This window comes from Chinchilla lanigera, unplaced genomic scaffold (assembly GCF_000276665.1).
Source record: "Chinchilla lanigera isolate Chin_1 unplaced genomic scaffold, ChiLan1.0 scaffold00067, whole genome shotgun sequence".
In the NCBI taxonomy this organism is placed as follows: Eukaryota; Metazoa; Chordata; class Mammalia; order Rodentia; family Chinchillidae; genus Chinchilla; species Chinchilla lanigera.
The window spans coordinates 4118793-4125596 of NW_004955468.1; positions in this window are offsets into that span (position 1 = coordinate 4118793).

Sequence of the window (6804 nt, forward strand, 5' to 3'; positions counted from 1 at the left end):
TCTACCAGCTGGATTTATAGATCCAGTAGTCCTGCTGTGGGCTGGACTAGAGCCAGGACTTTCTTTATTCCTTGTTTGCCGTATGCCCACATTCTGACAAAGGAGCCACCAGACACTCTTGGTCTGAAGTATCACTGTCAACTCAGATCCTATGTATAACAGTCCTTGCAATATTTGGGCAGTCCTTGGGCAGTCACTGTTTCCAGGGTTCCGTTACCAGAGTAAACACCAAATGTCTCTTTGGGGGAAGAAGTTGGAGAATTACGACCATATATAATTCCTGTGCTATTGTAACCGTCTCTCCTCTTGGGCAGGAATACACATCTTCTTGGGAGCTTGCGTCAGAAAACTGGCTCAGACTGGAAAACAGGGCAGGGAGTAATGGGCTTTTTGTTTTGTTCTGATTTAAATTTAAATCGAGGTGACTGCTTGCAGCCTCTGGAACATCTACCTTCACATCTGCTGGTGCAAGTTGAGCAGCACCCTTGTTGCCTGCACATATACTTTCCCCTTAGAAGTGCTCTGTCCTATTTGCCATCTCTGGACCTTGTTGTGCTTAGGACCCAACCGCAGTCTTTACAACCTTGCAGCTGATTAGGGTCATTGCATCTCCCCGGCTACTGGTAATTTGCCTGGTCTCTTTTGTCTAAGGATTCTGTCAAAACTATCAGTGAATGTCATTAGGTAAAGGTTCTTCCTGTTGTCAGATAAGAGATTCAGTAGAGAATAGACACCACTGAAATGTCTCAGAATGTTCCCTTACCAGCTCATTTCTGTGGCCTTGTTAAATGATGAAGCCTCTACCCCTCTGTGGAACACGATCATCTGATGCATTTGCGAGTCTTACATGGTATACCCACCGCACATATCTACTTTCCCAAGTCCCTTAATCCCTTCCTCACCCATCTTCCATGACAGTTATGGCACTTTTATATGTCATTAAGCTTGGACCACAACGTTTTCCATACTTCTGAGAGTTGTCCTGGTAGTGGGTTTGTTAGTTTCTCTAATTCTGTATCTCAGGGGAGATCATCTAATTATTTGTTCTTTGATCATCTACACTCAGAATCCAGTGCCACCTGGACTTTGCAGTTCTTTTTGTCTTTTTTTGTCTTTTTGAGACAAGGTCTTGCAAGGCAGTTTAGGCTGACCTTGAGCTCACTTTGTAGCCCAAGCTGGTCTTGAACTCGCAATGATCCTCCTGCCTCAGCCTCCCAAGTGCCTGGATTACAGGCGTGCGCCACCACCCCCGGCTGACTCTGTGGTTCTTGTCAGTATGTGCCACCTCTGCCTGCTGAGTTCTTCAAGGTATAGCTCTTGCCATAAATTATCAAGCACAGCACGCCCATGGCTAGATTATGCTGCAACATAAGCATTGTTATGCCTGGAGACCAGAAGCGTTGTGTCTGACAGACACATTATTTTGCAGAGAAGAGGCCCCTGAGTTGTCTTCCACAAGCGGCAGCTCATAATAGAGGGCGATGTCCCACTCTCTAGGTTCTGCGGGGCCAGGAAATCCTGAGAATTAGATATTTTGGAGTGTCTTAACCTAAATGACTTCATCATTTTAGGGGTCAGGGACTCTTCTCTGTCTCAACCAGATTCTGAGGCATAGCAGATCTGCTTGGTTGGGATTTTTCCTTCTTTGGAGCTTGGCCACTCTGATTTCATTTTGGAGCTCGTGATCAGTTCGTCTTTTCCCTCCTGTACTGTGTACTACCAAAGAGGGCCTCCAGCTTTCACATTTGGTATTAAGCTGTTTTAATCAACCTCGGTTCTTCCTTATCTCTCCTTTTTTTTTTTGGTACCAGGAATCGAACTCAGGACCTTGCAGTTGCCAAGCAAGGCACTGTGCCCCTGAGCTATATCCCTGGCCCTCCTCATCTCTTTCTTATATTCAAAAGAGCTTAGCAATAGTCACCCAATTCCACCTATTTCCCCCAGGATTTAGAAACTATTGATACTTGGCATGAGCTAATGCATTCTCTTCTATTGGCATACCATCCCAATCCACCAATGGTGAAAGTTTCAACAGTTGTGCTAGGGGTTATTTTTACTCCACCTGCCCTGTCAGGTGGCATTCCAGCACCACAAGTCTATCTGACTGGCTGGCATCAGCTGTTGAAGGCTGGGAACCCTGAAATGCAGGATATGAGAGAACTTAGTGTTCAAAGGATTTATTAGGGAGTGTCCTTGTGCACACCTTGAGAAGTGAGGGGTGGAAAACAGGATTGAAGAGAGGGAGAAGTTGCAAGGTAGACATTATTTCACCCAGTCAGGAGGCCCTAGAGCTGAAACGACCTGGCAGAGTTCTGCTTTGGACCCAAGTGGCATAGCCTTTGTACCTTGCCATAGTCTTTTTTTTTTTTTTTTTGAGTACCGGGAATCGAACTCAGGACCTTGTGCTTACCAGGCAGGCACTGTGCTGCTGAGCTATATCCCTGGCATGGTCTGTTGTTAAAGTGGGTTATCCACCAAAGGACTGTGGTGACCTTGGGCGAGGAGGCTACCTGTTATTCTGAAGCTGTTGACGAATGAAGGCTTTCTGTCTCCACCCTTCTCCAGAGCAAAAGACCGCTCATGAGAGGGATGAGAGGGATATGGGTGAAGCATTTCTATTTATCCCACAGGTGCTCTAGATAGTAGTGGGCTAATACTATAAAGTTCTTGCTTAAACTCAACTTTGTATAATACCTGTAAGGAGTAAAATTTTTCTCTATACCAATAACTATAATAAACACCAAACATCATTAAGAATAACAGAGTGAAAAAAAGAAAAAAAAAAAGAATAACAGAGTAATAACCATTGTAGTTAAAACATACTCTCATAGGATAGTCATTTTAATGAATTATTCAATTTCACGACAGCCTAAAGGTCGAGGTTACACTGATGGTAACTGGAATGTATTTTCTAACATTTTCCTTAGTGTTACTATTTTTGGAGATAATGGTGAGCTCCCAGGAAGTTGCCTAGAAGTCCTCGGCAATTCTTGGATTGAGGTCTTTCACTCATGATTGAGTGGGGTTGCCTGGTTGGAGCCTTAGCTCTTACCCTGGGCATCCAGAGAACTTAGCAGTGGAGATGGGCCTCTTTTAAATGATTTAGCAGACCGAGTCATGATAAAGTGGAACCCCAATAAGCCTGTTGTAGGGTCCTTGGAACACCTTGATGTTGCAGTTGTCAAAGCTGAGTTAAGTCAAAAGTTGACCTGGCAGGTGTGAGGCCATGAAACAGGATAGTGGTGGTGGTGAGAGCTTGGAAATGTTGGAAGAGTGAATCAATACAATATTCTGAGAACCAAAGTAGATGTACTGGAGTGAACTAGCTGGATGTCAGCTCTTGTAGAAACCTATCGGTGTGTTTGTACACAATCACATCCTTGTTGACTTCACCTATATTCCTAGCCATCCTGTGTTATTTCATAAGCCATGAATTCAGGCCAACGCTTTGGGCACTCAGTATAGCTGCTTGGACAATCCACATTTGGTGATGAATCCTACCATTCTGGTTCAGCTGGTACCTTACTGGATAGAGTCAGAAAATTGGTTTGAACGGCTCCTCTATACAGTCATGATATTTAGTCTCAGTTTACTTTATGTTTCTCTTCAACCTTTGAAAATAACCTTGTGTAGTACTTCCCATGTTACCCCATGCTTTGTCCCAAATATTGCCTTTTCCTTCTCTCCCCCTCCTTTTTTTGAGAGAGGGTCTGGCTCAGTTGTCCATGCTCGGCTGGAACTTCTGATCCTGCTGCCCCAGCTTCTCAGAGTGCTCCCATCCAGCATGATCAGACCTGCCCTGGAAAGGGGTCAGAAGCCCCCGGAAAACCCACACCCCACACAGCCATGTCCCAAGCACCCACTTGTGCCAGAGATGAGGACCAAGGCCCAAGCAGCGCAAGAGCAGTAGCTGGCTTCATGATGCAGTGGCAGGTGCTCCCTACCCAGCTTGCTGTCCTTTGATACCTGCTCTGGGGTCCGACAGGGCCGGGAAAGGCGGGCAGTCTGGAGCTGGGGGAAGGCAGGTGTGTTTGGGAGGGGAGGCAAGAAGGTAAGCTGCAGAGTCAACAAAGGCTCTGGCTCTTCCTTTTCCTCTTCTTAAGGCTCTGCCCAAGGTCAGGGGACCTGAGCAGCTGAAGAGAGAGAAGTAAAGGGAACCCGGACTGCAGAAAGGACCAAAAGTCTGCAAAACTAGACCCCATTGGAGACGGGAGTGGTAGCACACTTCTGTAATCCTAGCACTTGGGAGGCTGAGGCAGAAACATTGCCATGAGTTGGAGGCTACCCTGGGCAGTGAGTTCAAGTTCAGTATGAATGACATAGTGTGACCCTGTGTTAAAAAAGAAACACAAATGAACTAACAAAAAACCAAACCAAACCAAACCAAACCAAAAAACCACCGCCACCAAAATTAGATCCCAGAGTGATGGTTCATGTCAGCTTCTGACACCTGGTATGACCTTAGTGGTAGCCTCGTTGTGACTTTATGGATTTTTTTTTGTGGGGGGGTGGAGGACTGGGTATTGACCAGAGGCTTTGCACTGAGCTACATCTCTAGCCCCTTTGAAAAATTTTATCTTGAGAAAGTTTTTCTCTAAGTTGCTAAGTTGCCCAGGCTGCGTTTGAACTGGTGATCCTCCTGTCTCAGCCTCCCTGAGTGCTGGGATTACCAGCATGCACCACAGTGCCTGGCTAACTTGATGGAGTTTTTCAGATAACCCAGAGCTGAACTAAAAGCTTCGCAACTAGCGAGTATGAAGGCAGGACAGTGGGAAGGAGCCCTCATAACACAGCTCCTGGCCTTCCCTGCTTTCATCGCATCTGCTCTGTGGTCTCTTTGGAGCTGACCTCCTGGGGCTATTTCAGGAGCCCTGACTTTTTGCCTCCACTCCCTGGCCCAGAGTCCTAGTTGTCTTTAAAGCAAACGATTTGTCTTTAAGAAACTAGTTGTCTTTGACTGTCTTGCCACTCAAAGCATTGAGAGCACCTGAAAATTCAATGGAATTCATCATTTTTCGTCTGCTGTAAACTTACCGTCACTGGGGATCCTGTGACAAGACCAGGAAGGCTTTAACATAAGGAACCTCAGAATCTTTGACTTGAGAGCCACAAAAGAGCTCCAGTAGTAATGTGGTGTTATGATTTAGAGTTCTAAATGTTCCTGATCCAGGAGCTCACATTGAGACTGAGCAATACTGCATAGGAAAATGAGATGTTCTTGAGAGTTTGAAGATCAAATTTAGACTAATCCTTAAGAATACAGCCCAAGGTGAGCAGACGGAGTCAAGGACACCTTGCCCCTACCCAGAAGGCGCCCCTGAAGAGTGACAGACCTCCCAGTCTGGGGGCATTGGAGGTGTGCTCTTATCTGGGGTGTCTCCAGAGAAAACAGCACGGCTGACCCATGAGGGGGAAAGCGGTTTTGCTCTGGAGCCAATGGCATTGGGGCCAGTTGTGGCACATGGGCCACTGACAGGCTAGATCAGACTGGCTAGATCTTTATTTTTCTTGCAGAAGACTCAGAATTTTCTTGCAGAAGACTCAGAATTTACCAATAGTTGGCTGATAGGCAGTAGGGGAATCAAAACTGTCCTGGAGAAGCAAAACTGTGGTTGGCCATAAATCTCTCAGTTTAGGAAGTCCTGCTAGTAGAGCAGCAGTGGGAGCAAACATCAGAGAGGAAGGGGAGTGAGTGGAGAGAGGAGAAAGGGTGGGGAATCTTCATAGTATTTGCGGATGTGCCTTGGATGAGCTAGGAGGTAGGCCAAGGAAGGAAAAGGAGAAAGTCCCCATACAGGGACCAAAATGTCATGTAAGACAGCATTGCTGAGGCTGGCGACTGAATTTACTCTTGAATTTGAATTTACCAAGAGAAAAGTAAAGATAAAGACAAGATTTTATTTAGATGAAAGAAAAACAAGGATAAAGAAAGAGCAAAAGAAAAACCTGTTTTATGAATTGAGATGGTATCCACCTCTCCGGAGTCTATAAATAACATTTTTAGCTATACTTCCTTCCCATATGTTTTTGAAATTGACTTATCAGTTTTAAAATGTGAGACTATAAATGTTTGGATAAGTTGGAATCAAGCAGTATTTTGCTAGAGGCATTGACTGTCCTTTTCTGCAAGTCAACAGTGACAGAATTAGTGACATCTCAGAGCAATGATAGGACACGACACAAACATTTTGATGCTGATTAGAACCTTGTGCCAAACAAGATTCACATCCAGTAACTGTCTTGGTAAGAGGTGCCAGGTGCTGAGCTCCAGTTGTCAGATATCCACCATGTGCTCTGGTGAGAGGTAATATGAGGCTTTTTTGTGTTGATGATCTTGGGGTCTTTTTTTTTGGTACTGGGAATTGAACTCAGGACCTTGCACTTGCCAGTCAGGAGCTTGTGCCGCTGAGCTACATCCCTGGCAACCTTGGAGTCTTGAGAAAGATTAATGAAATATAGATTGTGCCTCAAGATGAGTGTTTTCTCTTTTGTGTTTCTCTGTGTCGTGCTGGGCATGGAACCCAGGGCTTCTTGTATTCTAGGCAAGAGTTTTACCACTGAGGGAAGCTCTCAGCAACCAGTTGGTGTTTTTCTCATCATTGACACTAGGTTACAGTTTTTATGAAGATACCACAGAAGTCAAGGGTTCTTGTCACATGGTATCAGGGCTCCAACATGTCTTGTCACCGGAGGAATGTGTTATGGTTGATACATTGTGTCAACTTGGGGAGTCTAGAGGTTTGGCTAAGTGACTCAGCAGGAAGCCAGAATGCTTACTTTGTATACATCCTGAGCCTGTGGAAG